The 16,001-nt window shown below is 39.2% G+C and overlaps 1 protein-coding gene across 5 annotated transcripts in view; it reads right to left on the reverse strand.

Annotated features, from left to right (window-relative positions):
- Nr2c2 (nuclear receptor subfamily 2 group C member 2) overlaps positions 1-16,001 on the reverse strand; it is a 78,319-nt gene that overhangs the window by 41,774 nt on the left and 20,544 nt on the right. The window lies entirely within an intron of this gene.

Consider the following 16,001-nt stretch of genomic DNA (forward strand, 5'->3'; position numbering starts at 1 on the left):
AGGACAAAAGCTTCCCCCAAGATGAAAAACAAGACCAGGTATGTTTTTACTGCTGTGTGAATGTACTGGAACTGCTAGCTGGGGAACTGGGTAGAGAAAGAAGAAAACTAAAGTGGGGTTGGGGGAGAGCAAAAGGGGAAGAAAGAAAGATGAGGGAAACAAATACCATGACTGTAAAAAAATTTAATATGCATATTAAATGTTACTACATAAAAATCTTACAGAACCTGCAAAAAAATCCCTTACAACTAGTCAGAGTTGCAGGTTGCAGGTACACTGGCAATAGCAATCTGAAAACAAAATTAAGAAAATAATCTCACTGATGATATAACATAAAAAAAGAACAAAACATGGGAGTAAATTTAACAAAGTAAGTATAAACAATCCAAGTGTGATGGCTCACACATGTAATCCCAGAAACTTGAAGCAGTGGATTGCTGTTTGAGGCCAACCAGAGATACATAAGCCAGCTTGGACTAGAGTGAACGCTTGTTCTCCTCTTAGCACCCTCCCCCGCAAAAAAAAAAAAAAAAAAAAAAAAAAAAAGGCAAGAAAAGAAAAAGATAACAAACAAAACAAATTTTAAAAATTTAAAAAATACCACTGAAAGGATTAAAACAGCTTAAGTAATCTGTATTCACAGACCAGAAGAATACAATGCTAATAGGCACTGCTTCCTAAACTGACAGATTCAATGTCATCCTGCTAAAAACCCAGGTGTTCTTTTCTCCCCATGTACTGGTCTGCTGGTCCTAAAAATCCATGTAAAATGCAAGGAATCCAGAACAAAACAATCCTGTAAAAGAAAATGAATATGTAGTGGACTCTTATCTCTATATTTCGAACATTCTAAAACCTATAGTAATCAAAGCAATGTGGAGATCTACCACTCTCACTTCTGGGAAGAGATGTCTGCATTTCAGTATAGTATTTAAGACAACCAAGTTATGGGATCACCCAAGTGTCATCAACAGATGATGAATAGTGAAAATACAATTAGAAGAAAGACAAGACAGAGAGTTTGGCCAAGGGGACATTCAGCCCTGAAAGGGAATTCAGTTGACTGCCTCAATTTCCCCAGGCTATTTCTGCTGGATGTAGTGAGTACCCAATTTGATGTCACCTCTCTTTGTGGCTATGTTTTCTTGTGCTTGGAAGCCTCACCCAAGAGAGAGGCACTGTTCTGCCTACAACCGATGAGGGGAACTCCAGCTGGCTGCCTTAACGGCCTCCTAAGTTAGTTTCTACTAGATGTTTGTAAGCCATTGGTTTGATGCTATCTTTCTGCTACTGTTTTTGTTCTTTTACTAGGAACTCCAGACAAATGCCTCAACTACTCCAGTCATTTTCTGCTAGATGTTTTGAGCACCAATTTTGAAAATGTCTAACTCTTGCCATTTATTCTTTTACTTACATATTCATTCAAAACCAAAAATATGGCCATTATATAACATTCTCCAGACTATATAAAACAGGTTAAGGGATTTCAGGTTTCTTTGAGGGTCAATAAAATTAGAAAGTAGAGATAAAAATATGTAAATTATATTGTTATTGTGAATCATGTTTAATTTTTTAAAAAATAATGAGTGAACAAAATTTTCCCCTTGAGGTTAGGTTTGTATACCTGTAATCTCAGCACTTGTGAGGCCAAGACAGAAAGATTCAGAGTTTGAAGCAGGTCTGGGCTATAGAGCAAGATTCTGTCTTTAAAAAAAAAAAAAAAAAAAAAAAAAAAAAGCCCAAAACAAAAACTCTATTTAATTACTAGTGTAAGAAACAGGACAGAGGTCAGCTCTGAGGAGGAAGGAGGAGTGAATGAAAATAAAAAATAGAAATGTCTAAATTTCTGGAATTTAGGAAATTCTCTTCTTCCTTCCTCATTCTTCGACCAGCCATCCCTCCCTTTCTGTCTTAGGTGACAGGATATCATGTATGCCAGGCTAGCTTCAAGCACAGTATGTAGCCAAGGATAATTTTTGAATGTCTGATCTTCCTGCTTCTACCTCCCATGTACTGGGATTACAGATGGGTGCTTTGTATAAATTAGGCAAGCACTGTACCAAAGGAGCTACATTCCACACCCCCTACATTCTCAACCTGGGTGGTAGTCACATGGAAACATTCTCTCTGTGATAATTCATTGAGTTTTACAATCAATATAATTTAGATTTATATATACGTATATATATGTATATATATATTAGACTAACAATTAAAAATTATATATAAATTACACTAACAAATTTGTCTTTTAAATAACCAAGTGTATTCAAAAATATTTTATAGAAACCCAGGAAAAAATTTTCAAACCATAAAACTACAGCAACTACTGGGCCTATGTCATACTTGAACCTGAACTGGGCTATGAGTATGCTGTTTTTAAGCTTTGCAGTCTGGCTTCTTTACCTGTGTAGGCATATACTTGTCACATTCATGATTCCTTATTTCAGAAGCATAGGGCTACAGATATAGCACAATGATACAGTGCCTGCCTAGCACACACAAAAACCCTAAATGCAATCTTATTTATAAAAGAAGACCAAAGGACTCTACCTGGGTTGGCTGGGGAAGCATACTGGCAATGGATTCAGTATTAAATTTAGGTTAAGTGAATAGCTTCAAGCACCCTTGGGAGTCGGTAGGTAGGGATGCTCAATTCTGGAAGTGATAAGGCTAGTTAGTAGTCTAGACTCCCAAGGCCTTAGAGATGGAATATAGTAGCTATGCTATGCTTTTGTGCTGCTTTAACAGATAATAGAAAAGTAAGGTAAATGGAGAAATTATTTCCATTTCACTGTTTTAGTCATCACAGAGGCAATGAGGCAGAGCAGAGCTGCTCTCACTTGGCAAGCAAGAAACAGAAAAGAAGGGGCTACAGAAATACAGTCCTCAAAAACACACTCCCAAGACCTAACTCCTGCAACAAACCACCACCTCCTACACTTCATCACGTCCCACCAACATCATTATTTTAAAACCCCATCAAGCAATGAATCCATTTGTCTGGTCAATGCCTTCATTATCTAACTGTCTCACGAAATGCTACCGATACAGCGTCCATTTTTCAATCCTAGTAAGTTGACAATTGAGATCAAACATTGCAATGTTATCAGAAGCAGCATAAAGATGGTCTTACTTAAAAGCAAAGTGATATCATAACAGGACCTCTAAGATATGCTTGTAAGTGTCTGAATTTAGAGACTAGCATTAAAAATAAATCTGGAAATACATTATCTTTCCATACGTATATTGGGAAACATTCAGCACAGTGATAGATATAAGGTCAGCCTGATGACAAAACATAAAAACACCAGCTATTCTTCCACTTAGTCTAAGCCTCTGCTTTCTGTCTCTCCCTGCATGCAATCTCAGTGCCAGCTGAGTCTGTGCCTTAGCCATCGCTATCTTCTGCCTCCTTCAACTTCTCAGCTTGCAGAGGACAGATTTAATGTAATGCTCAAGTACAACTGCCAGGCAACATTCAGGTTTATGTGTTATACCTGGGGTAGAGTACTTGTGCTTTAACAAGAAAATTACTACTCAATGGTAGACACAGTCTTATATGAAAGGGCCAGCCCTAAGTTCCAATCTGAAGCAATAGCAATGCTTATTTGGGTGTGGTGGCAGTCACCTATAATCCCAGCACTAAGGATGCTGTGGGTAGACAGACCGGAGTAAGAAATCTGAGCTTTGTAAAAGCATATGCCTTTAATCGCAGCACTCAGGAGGCAGAGGCAGGTGGATCTCTGAGTCTAAGACCAGCCTGTTCTATACAGGGAAACCCCATCTTGGGGTGTGGTGGAAGACTGTACTGGCTGGTTTTGTGTGTCAACTTGACACAAGCTGGAGCTATCACAGTGAAAGGAGCCTCCCTTGAGGAAATGCCTCCATGAGATCCAGGTGTAAGACATTTTCTCAATTAATGATCAAGCCCCTTGTGTATGGTACCATACCTGGGCTAGTAGTCTTGGGTTCTATAAGAAAGCAAGCTGAGCAAGCCAGGGGAAGCAAGCCAGTAAGCAGCATTCTTCCATGGCTTCTGCATCCACTCCTGCCTCCAAGTTCCTACCCTGTGTGAGTTCCTGTCCTGACTTCCTATGGTGATGAACAGCAATGTGGAAATGTAAGTTGAATACACCCTTTCCTCCCCAACTTGCTTCTTGGTCATGTTTGTGCAGGAATAGAAACCCCAACTAAGAGAGAGACCCTGTATCAAACAACATATAAATGAAGGAAGGACCCAAGGAAACTGTGGGAAAAGTTGGTTATGAAGGTGTATAGGTGTGTTTGAACACAGACCTTTTCATGGTTTGCAGCTTAGACTAAAAGGGTTGAACTTCATTTAGAAAGAAATGAAGTTATATATGTATTTCCAATACACGGGTCATCTTTCCTATCTTCATAGTCTAATGAAAGCCCTGTTTCTGTGGCCTGCCTTTAATGTCTCTCAAACTGGCTTGTCTCCTATAGGCTTCATAGTCCTGGATATTGGCACTCTTCACAGGGTACTACCCTATTGGTTCAGTGACCTAAGAACAGGAATTCATGACTATTTCTCTTCTGAGCACACAGTGAATGCTTAGTGAATGAACAATGCTATCTTAGGGAAAGAATAAGAAGTCTGTTTCGCAGCCTTGAATTTGGACTTTGCTTAGATCTTCTGTCTGCTAATTAGACATCATGTAGGTACAGCTCAGTGCCTCCCTTGGAAACTTATTACATAAACCAAGGACATGGATGGGTTCTCAAAATGTAAGTTCAGATTTTCTCACATTCTTCCATCACTGCACAGCACTGCCTCCCACACAGTCATCTGCTGAAAAACAAACATTTAGGTTAAGGAATATCTGCACAACATGGAGTCAATGTGCAGATAACAAAACTTCTAAATTTAGGTTGCGACATTTTCATAAAGCAAACAGTTCAAACATAGTACAGAAAAATCAGCAAACCTAATATGCTACAAATCTCAATCAGGAACTTCTGAATTCTTAACATGCAGGGGAAATAATGAACAACGCAAATGCCTAAAGGGCTACAGGCAGCCTAGGCTAAAAAGAACCATATTCTGTTTCAAATGACCATGGCATTTGGGTCACTGGGCAGTGAGTGACCCCTCTGTGTTGAAGTTTGCATCACCTGTGTAGCGGGTTTCATCAGAGGGGAACTGATACGCTGCTCCTGGACTGTAGACTCTACCTTTGTTTTAATTTGGGGCTTCTACTGCTGTGATACACACCATGACCAAAAGCAACTTGGAGAAGAAACCGTTTATTTTACCTCACACTATATCACCAAGAGACAAGACAGGAATCTGGAGACAGAGACCATACCATGAAGGAATGCCGGCTAATTCCTCAAGGCTATCTCAGTCTGTATTCTTATATACCCCAGAACCACCTGCCCACAATGGGCTGGACCCACCCATAGCAATCATTAATCAAGAAAATGCCCCTCTGGCTTGCCTACAGACCATATATAGAGGCATTTCCTTAACTGAGGTTCCTTCTCAACTTGACAAAAACTAACCAAGACAACAACTTGTGTAACACAAAGGACTGGAAAGTTACTAGTCCAGCTGATGACCTACAAGTTCTGCACTTGAAGCTTTTAAAGGCTCAAATTTAAACAATATAGATGAACACATAAGGTGGAAGGATCATGAGTCCCAGTTCAGCCTTGGTGCCAAAGGAGACCTTGTCTCAAAACTGAAAAAAAAAAAAAAAAACAAAGCCAACAACTATATCTCACAATTATGTAAAACTGTGCGATAATTAATAGCAATCTGGTACATAATCTTTTGTTCATAGGCAGATTACCTGCCAAAAACAAGCAATGTACTTAGCACACTCTCACACTAGTCCCTAAAAAGAAAAAAAGCCTGCTAGTACTTGAGCATAATAGATATGAATTCCTCCAAATACACAGCTGGGTTCTAAATACTGTGCATTTTACTAACAGCTTTGGAAACAAGTTTCTACTAAAGTACACTGCTTAGAGAGCTGACCCATCCTCCCTCCACCACCACCACCCCGCCACAAGAAAGTACAACTAAAGAAGATTTCCTGTGCTACCCTGCTACCCCACTGGTCTGCTTTCTTCTACTCTTCCCCAGTCCACTAGCGCGCGCGCACACACACACACACACACACACACACACACACACACACACACACATATTTACACTCACCAGCCAATTGTTTCCCTCAGCAACTTCCTAAGCCAAATAGTAACCAAATCAGCCAGGGGTTGGTGGATAGCCTTCAAACTCTGCTGTGCAGATTCCATTTGCCATAGCAGACAAGGCTGTTTAAAGATGCCCTTTCTGTGACCCTGCTTTGCTGAAGGTCAAGTTTACTATCATTCACTGTAACCAAGGAAGCAAAATCAAAGTGTTTCTGCTGTTCTGCCAGCTAGCTGCTGAAGCAGTCTGTTGACTACCATGATGACCTATTTCTGGGAAGATGTATGTTATTTTACCAAGGCTTCCCTTTACCTAGACTCCTGTGGCTTTGTTAAACTCTTTTCCCACTACCCTTCCCTTTACAGATCACCTTTCTTTAGTGAATTTGCAGAATGTTACTATGGGAAGTAACTAGAAGCAATTTTAAAACTACATAGCATAGAGAGATTTGGAGAACATGGACAGTCTGCATACAGTATATTCAACTTCACATGCCAAAGCTAATATTTCTATAGATATGGAGTCTCTGAAGCATAGGCAACAACATATGGCCTGCACTGCATTCAAAAACCACTCCAAGAACAACAGAATGGACTTGTTTACTGTCTTTAAGAGCTAAGGTTAAGCTATAAGCTCATTTGCCCAAACTGCACATCCTGTGTGTAGTTGCAGGTACATAGGCAGGAAGTACATCAGGATATACACTTGCTCCCAATTGGACAATGGCTGGAAATACCATAGCCTTGTGGGTTCTGGCTTTAAAAAGCACCTGTAATAGCTATTCCCCAGTTGTCAACTTGACTATATCTGGAACGAACTACAATCCAGAAATAGAGGGCACACTTGTGACCCAGATCTCAAAGCTGGAAGACACACAAACTTTTGATCCAGATCTTGAGGCTGGAAGAAACATATTCCTTTAATCCAGTTTTTGAGGCACACCTTTAATCTGGGCCATACCTTCTGCTGGAGACCTACAATAAAGACAGTGGAAGAAGGAAGGATTTGTTCTTTGCCTGCTTATACTTACTTGCCAGTACATCTGTTGGAAGCTACTTCAGGATTCCAGCTTATACAGAAGACCAGCTGAAACACTGAGCCTCATGGCACTGAGCAACCTCTAGATTCTTGGACTTCCCATTCACAGCTAGCCAGTGTTTGGTTAGTTGGATTGAAGCCTGTAAGTCATTCCAATAAATTCCATCTCTCTCTCTCTCTCTCTCTCTCTCTCTCTCTCTCTCTCTCTCTCTCTCTCTCTCTCACACACACACTCATTCATTCATTCCATAAGTTCTGTGACTCTAGAAAACCCTAATTACAGCATCTGAATAGCTTTGTGGGTTCTGCCTTTATAAGTACCCAACTAACCTAATTCAGTGCCATCTCTCTGAGAATCCCAGCTATGAACCCGGCCAGTGTCCATCTTCCTGGTCAGTATTTAATAAAGCTTGCTTCAATTGTACAATCATGGATTCAGCCTTTCTCCTCATAATTTTCAGGCTTAACATAACCTACATCAATCAAACATATGCCCAGCACACAAACAGAGCAGAGCTGCAGTCCTAGTCTAAAGTCTGGGCAGGAAGATGGGCAACAAATGTGTCAGTGTATGAAGGATGCCAAAGGTGCACAAGATGGCTTCAAGTTTCAGCCAATTCTTCCTCCAAGGCCACTGAGGAAAGAAAGCTCCTGAGGCACCAGTGAATTTAGAGATGCAGTTTTACAAAAAACTAACAATTCAGATTCTCTGGCTTGGAAACACAAATATCTGCTGAGGCCTGAGGATAGTCTCCTATTTGATCCAGGCACACATTGTTTCAATAATTAGTACAAGATGAATGTTCACAGTCATCAAAACAAAGCAAAAGTATAAGAAGGAAGAAAGAAGGAGGTTCAGTGTGCCATTTTTGTTTTATTTTAACATGGGCTGGAGACAAAAATGGATACAGTAAATTTTAAAACTTAAGCTCAAGTTGGACTAGGGCAGTAGATCAGTCCAGAGAGTACTTACCTAGCATGCAGTTAGTTAGATCCTCAGCACTACATAAACCAGGCATGGTAACAAAGGCTCATGGTCCCAGCACTTGGAGAGGTAAACGTAGGGATATCAAAAGTTATCCTTGGCTACACAGTATGTTCTAGGGCCAGCTTGGCCTCAGGGAAACAAAACAAACAAAACCCCTTTCCCACTTGTATGTGTACTGATTTAAAGCAATGTAAGTTAAACGCCCATTCATTCCTCGGATTCTAGGACTCAGATACTATTTCAAAAAAAAACATTTCAGGAAGATGAAGGCTCTTTTTAGAAAAGGTAGATTGAAAGTCCTTCTATCAACAACTAGTTACTGTTCCAAGAACTCACTGGTAATAGCCAATAAGTGTCTGTGAAAGGAAAGAGGGATATGGAGAAGCAAAAAGCTACAAGACCAAACTTCTGAAGACCAGAGGGCTCTGCACAAAAATCTATTCATGCTTTGACCTCATGAGCCTACTGATGTGATCAACCACACACAAATGGCTTTATCCCGAATTATCTTTCTAAGAAATAGAAAGGGTCTCCTCATTAAGGGTCTAGTGGGAAAGAGTCCATCACCACCAGCAGAAGCAGAAAATGCCACATACTTATAGTTCCATGAAAAGTGGCAGCCCATCAGATACTCAAGCCATTAGACTGGCTCTGTAGTATGGCTCTGCCTCATTTTATGCAACATCTATCTCAATCTTCCTGTCCATCCGTCCACCTCCACATAACCTAATATTATTTAAGAGTTATCTCTTACAATTTATAACAGAGAAAGGTTAGAATAACTATAAATCCCTCACAGTAGGTAATGGGTTGATAAGGTATGCTATGTTCAATATTATACAAGACAGCTATGAAAATTAGGTTCTTGCAGTCTATATAGCAAGCTGCAGATAGAATATTCTGTAAAATGGCATTATGGAAACACAAAGTAGTACACACACTGCAGGCACAATTGAATAAATGTACATTTTAAAAGGCCAGGGCTGGTGAGATGGCTCAGCAGTTAAGAGCACTGGCTGCTCTTCCAGAAGTTCTGAGTTCAATTCCCAGCAACCACATGGTGGCTCACAACCATCTGTAATGAGATCCAATTCCCTCTTCTGGTGTGTCTGAAGATAGCAACAGTGTACTTACATACATAAATAAAGTCTTTAAAAAAAAAGGCAAAAAAATATATTCATCCAATAAGCAAATTCTATCTTACTGTTTGAGACAGGTCTCACTACACAGTTCTTTCTGGTTGGTCTGAAACTTTGTAAGATTGTGCTGGCCTCAAACTTACCTGCTCTTAATTGCTAGAAGTACACTACTATGCCTAGCCCAATAAGCAAAATTTAAGTACTCATTATACTTCAAGCCTTACCTTTTATGTGGTAAAGGGCTAGGCCTGTAGATAATAAACTCACAGAGGATAAAAGCAACCATAATTGGGGTGGAGGAGGCAGGTAATGGAATACAAGTGGTGGCCATCTTATATCTGATTTTCTTCTAATAAAAGAACTTCCAATAAAGGTTACCCTCCAAGACCACATATAGTGCTAAAGTTTGGTACTTTGAACAATCTTACTTTTCACAAGTCTAAAATAGATGTTTTTCATTTATTTATTTTTTTAAAAAAAGCTTGTCTTATAGCCCATCTAGGAAGCAAGAAATTTATTAGGATAAGGTATAAAAGTATTCTGTTCTCTCAACTATTAAAGAGTTGCCTCTGAAGACTTTTTAAAACTAGGCTGTTTCTTTACCTACAAAGCTACACAGAACTATCCTGGTGAGATTAGTCTATCAAAACCATCCAAAGTGTCATGGCTCCCATGTAGGAAGCTTTGGGCCCATTCATTGATTATTCTAAATCTTGGCTTACTTGTAAAAACTGAGCTCAGTGCCCCCTTGCTTCATTGAAAGGTTTATATGAAGTAGTTAAGAAACAAACTATAATCTATTTGCAGCATTCTTCTTATTTCTTGGAGGGAATCAAGTATAGTGATATCTTAGGACCAAGGAAGATGTCCTTATCCAGCAGCAGCAGCAGCAGATGCTCCATTTCTGGTATTTTTGTTAGCAAAGTAGTTTCATTTCCTAATTTCTAATTTTCTAAATGACAAATACAAAAGGTACAATTTCCCAAATCTTTTTAAAGGATTGGGCACTAACCATATACCTCAAATGCAGTGAAAATTCAGGATACCAGTACTCTCTATGAAAGAGTAGTATTTCTTTGTGCCAAGACACAGCACAGGCATTATTTTGGAATACATAAGTTTCAACTCTTATGCAAGGACACCAAGCTTCCTCATTTTCTCCCTTCTGACAACTCCTCTGGCCATCTCAGTTCTCATATCACAAGTCTAGTCTCACCTTTTCTAACATCCGTTTTCTTAGTTCCACAGTCTCCATTTCTTTTTCTTATTGCCCTTAAGTCACAGCTTATGTAAGGATGTGCATGCATCTGAGCTCTCCTATCCCATCAGCAATGCTATCTACACCTGACTAGCATGACACATGCATTAAAACTAAACTCTTTTCCTTTTGCTTCTCCTGAATCTAAGTATAATATATTGTTTATATACAAATGTTTATATTTTTCTATTAATATCATTTCTGGATAATAAAGAGATGCAAAAAATGCCAATATATAAAGAGGGCAGTGGATGTGAAGGAAATGGACCCAATACTCAATAAGGTAACTTCTGTTCTATCTACTTATTGCATGTAAAGCTACATAATTATTTTTAAGAAATATCAATAATAAAAACTCAGAAGATCCAATTTGACTCTCATAGCTCTGGATTTACCAATTCTATTTTTAGTCTAGAGAAATATTTCTACATGTGAGCCCAAGGAAGCATACAAAGAAGTTCTTTACAGCACCATTTATATCTAAGAGATTTTGGAAAACAACTTAAATGCATATCACAATGGAGTGGACAAACACAGATCCAACCCATGCACCATTACAGCCCAACAAGGAGAATCGGTGTTTGCATCTGAAGTCACTAGAAACTACCACCAAGTTAACTGACTGATCCTGTTGATCAGTGGAACATACACTTATGGTGAACTTAAAAACTTTATGTTTCTGGAGCTTGAGGTGTACAAAACTTACCTGGCATACACATAGGCCCTGGGCTCCACTCCTATGACAATTAAAATAAAGTAACACCCTAACAAGAAAACCTGGAGGCTTCTAAATTATACATGAATATAGCCTTCCCATGAATACAGAGAAGGCTAGAAGTTAACACACCAAACTAAAATGTCAAAGAAGTGACCCCAAATACAACACATACTGGTTATATTGTAACGAAGGCTAAAATGTAAAGATCACTAATGTAAATTCTAGAATTATAAAACTTCCAAGGAGAGAAGATTCTGTGGCCTTGGGTTAGGTAAGAATTTTAGATATAAAATCAAAGACATAAAATAAATCAATAAATTAAAAGTCATTAAAATAAAAAGCTTTTGCTCTTTAAGACATGTCAAGAAAATTCAAAGATAAAGACAGGGGCTGGTAAGATGATCAGCAGGTACAGGTACTTGCTAAGCCTGACAACTGAGTTCACTTCCACAACCTACTTGGTAAAGAGGACTGACCCCCTGACTCCCATGGGTTGTCCTTGTGCTATGGCAAGTATACTCGTAGGTGTGTACATGTGTACACACACACACACACACACACACACACACACACACACACACACGTAAGGTTTTTGGTTCTTTTTTTTTTTTTTTTTTTTTAATTCGGCCAAAGATTGGGAGAAGATATCTCCAAAATTCATTTTTGATGAACAACACATAATTGGGGCTATTATTCATAGTGGCACACAAGTTTAAGACCAGGTTCCAGGAGGAAGAAGAAGGTAGATCTTAAAGCTAGCTAGGGTTACACATTGAACCCTGTCTCAAAAACCAACAAACTAATAACCAATAGCAATGAAAAAACCTCTTAAAACATAGTAAAAGAGCAACTCAAAAATAGGCAAAGGATTTGAATAGACACTTTATCAAAGATACTGTATGTCTGGCAAGTAATCACAAGATGCTTGCATCAGTGTCAGAAGCAAGTGTCACAAGGTCTCATATTACAAATATTGATCATACAAAGAGTTTAGTGCAACTTGAAGTCTCCCACACTCCTGACAGGAATATAAAATGACATAAACACTTTATAACACAATTTATTATTCAAATTGCATCCTAAATATTTAAGGCTATACCTTTAGATTGTTCTGCCCTCCATTCCACCTTTGGTCAAATGCTTGTTTTTGTAGTGAACAGTGGCTAATCAAGATACTGTGAAAAAGTGTTGAATGCTCAGCCCTCAAGAAAACATCTATAGTGCTCCTTTCAAGGTTCAGGGAACATTGAGAAAAAGGCAGATGGTGGTGGAAAAAAAGCTGTGAAAGTCTCTCTAAGCATGATTTTGCACTTACAAACTCATAGCAGCTATAGTTACCTGTCCAAGGGAAGGGAAGAAAGTGCTCACCAGTTCCTGGCACTTCCCCCAGAGAGCTACCAGCAGGGAATAGGTGCTAGGGAAGGAAGTCACTGTTTTCAATGGTGTAGCCACTGGCAAGTTACCCAAACACCAATGGACTTGCCACACCCATGACCACATGGTGGCTCCTAACAAGGAGGGGGATTATCTTAATTAAGGATTCTACTGCTGTGATAAGTATCATAACCAAGCAACTTAGGGAAGACAGCATTTATTTTATCTTACACTTCCAGGAAACAGTCCATCACTGAGGGAAGTCAGGGTTAGGAACTGAAGGCAGAAACCTGAAGTCAGAACTGAAGCAGAGGCCATGGAGAAACTTCTTACTGCCTTGCTTCTCATGGCTTGCTCAGCTTGCTTTCTTATAGCACCCAGGCCCAGGGGTGGCACCCACAGTGAGCTCTGTCCTCTCACATCAGTCATCAAGAAAATGCCTCATAGGCTTGCCCACAGACCATTCCAGTAAGGGCATTTTCTCAGCTGAGGTTCCTTCTTCCAAAATGACTCTAGCTTGTATCAAGTTGACATAAAAACTAAAACAGGAATAAAATATACAATAATGTTATTCTCAACAATTATGTGCTAATAAACCTTAAAACAAATAAAATAGACAAATTATTTTTAAAGGTACTTATAAAATTCTAAAAAGGATTTTTCCAAAAGAGGTAGTGAGTGTAGGCAGAATTACTATATACATATAGGTACTTGTCAAATAATATCTTCATAAGAAAGAAAGAAAGAAAGAAAGAAAGAAAGAAAGAAAGAAAGAAAGAAAGAAAAGAAGGAAGGAAGGAAAGAAGGAAGGAAGGGTTGGAGAGATGGCTCAGTGATTAAGAGACCCACTTGCTCTTTGAGAGAACCCAAGTTCAATTTCCATCTCCCACAAGGCAGCTCACAATTGTCTCTAACTACAGTTCTAGGAGACCTGACTCTCTCACGCAGACACATGCAGGCAAAACACCAACATACACGAAATAAAAACAATTTAAAAAAAAAGAAAAAAAAGACACATTACACAGAAAGGAGGGAGGTATAACTAGTGGTGCTTGAAACTTTAAACTATAGGGTAATATTATTCTCAATAACTATGTGCCAATAAATCTTAAATTAGACAAATTATTATTTTTAGAAGGTACTTAAAAATTCCTTCAAGCTCTACAAGTTTTACAGACAAATTCTGTGAGTATTATAGAAGTACCAATTCCATTGTCATATAAACTATCAGAGGACAGAAAATGAAGGACCATCTCTCAAGATCTAGCATTACTAGGCTAGCAATACGAACACCAGAACTTAAGAAAAAAGGTAATCAAATTCATGGATACATGCAAATAAAATGTGTAAGTACAAAGGTCATGTCAAGTTTAGTTTAACTGTGGAATTCAACAGCAAAGTCAGTCTAGCTTACCATATTAACTGACTCAAAAAGAGAGATACATCGTCATCCTACCATGCTCTGACAAGTGCTTGATAAAACTCAACATCTGCTAAGTTCATCGTTTTTATTCCAACTAGAACTACATTAAGAAAATGTACCTAATCTAATAAGGAATAAAAGCTCATACAATTGTCTCAACCCCTTCTATTTAAAATGAGTGTTAGTTAAAGAAGGATACTTGCTATTACCACTTTATTCAGTAATATAGTAGACATCCTAGCCATAAAAGTATAGTAAGACAAAAGCAGAAGAGAAAAAAATGTCTGAGCTAAGAATTAGTTAAGTGGCTGGCAAGATGGCTCAATGGATAAAGTACCTGCCACATAAGCATTAGGATTGGAGTTCAATTCACAGCACCACACAAAAGGCCGGGTGCAGTGGCCATGAGCCTGCCCATCATCCTACATCTGCGGACAAGAAGACAAGAACATCACTGAGCAGGGACTTTTCTAAAAAGCCAGACTCTAAGCACGTGGGAGGTAGAGGCAGACAAGTCGCTATGAGGGACCTGTCTATAAAGTAAGTTCCAGCCCAAAGTTGCCAGAGTAAGACCTGTCTCAAAAAATTTATCTCATCATAGTGGCACATAGCTTTAATCCCAGCAGAGGCACTAGGATCTCTGAGGTCAAGGCCAGCCTGGTATAAAAAAGTAAGTTTCAGGACAGGCAGGGCTACACAGAGAAACCCTGTCTCAAAAAGCCAAAGAAATTAGTAAGGGAAGACGGCTCAATTAAAAAAAAAAAAAAATTCAGGAGGCCAGGGGTAGTAGAGCACATCTTTAATTCCAGTACAGAGGCAGAGGCTAATAGATCTTTGTGATTTTGAGGCCATCCTCAAACACAGTGAGTTCTAGGATAGCCAGGACTAAAGAGTGCGTCCCTGTTTCCAAACTCGACCAGCCAGGGCCAGCAATATTACCAGTAGGTAAAACACTTACTGTGTAAGCCTGATTGACCTGAGGTCAATTCCCCAAACCCACATGATGGAAGAATAGAATAGAATCAAAACAAGTTGTCCTCTAATGGCCACATGAGTGTTGTGACTCAAGTATGCTAAGTCTCCACTCCAATAAAGGTTTTTTTTTTCTTTTCTTTAAAAACAAAAACAAAAAAACAAAACTATGAGGAGCCAGGCATGGTAGGCACACACCTTTAATCCCAGCACTCAGGAGGCAGAGGCAGGTAGATTTCTGAGTTCGAGGCCAGCCTGGTCTACAAAGTGAGTTCCAGGACAGTCAGGGCTATACAGAGAAACCCTATCTCAAAAACAAAACAAAACAAACAATGAGAAAAATCGCTAGAGGAAGGGGCACAAGTTGCCACTCAGCAGCATGCTTTATGGGCTATGTGCTGTTATGCATGTTGGAAGGACCTGAAATGGAAACCAAAAGACTTACCATCTAAATACTTGGTTGAACTAAGCCTGATAAGGATGGTTTTCCAGCGGGTTAAGAGTCAGCATGCAGGTGGCACATGGGTCTGGAAAGCCTTATGTTAATCTTGAAATACCGTGTAAAACAAACAAACAAACAAACAAACAAAAAACACGGTACTAACCTCTCTCTGATTTGGTGTCCACAAGTTCAGTTTCAGCGTCCTAACCATATGACAGAATAGAATCCCAGCCACCCAGAAGAGGATATGGTGGCATCTTTTGAGGATTTTGGATGCCAGGAACAGACTCAGGATAGAGGCTGGAGCAAATCCACCCCTTTAAGGATGACCTTTCTTTTAAGATGCTCACGACAATTAGATTTCCTTTCCAAAGTTGTTTAAAAGGGGCCCTCTGCTGAAGACTGCAACAATGGCAAAAAAGGAAGCTCTATATAAAATCTTTGTACTGACAATATCTGGCCTTG

Source organism: Mus caroli, unplaced genomic scaffold (genome assembly GCF_978045245.1).
Source record: "Mus caroli unplaced genomic scaffold, Mus_caroli_1 scaffold_7, whole genome shotgun sequence".
In the NCBI taxonomy this organism is placed as follows: Eukaryota; Metazoa; Chordata; class Mammalia; order Rodentia; family Muridae; genus Mus; species Mus caroli.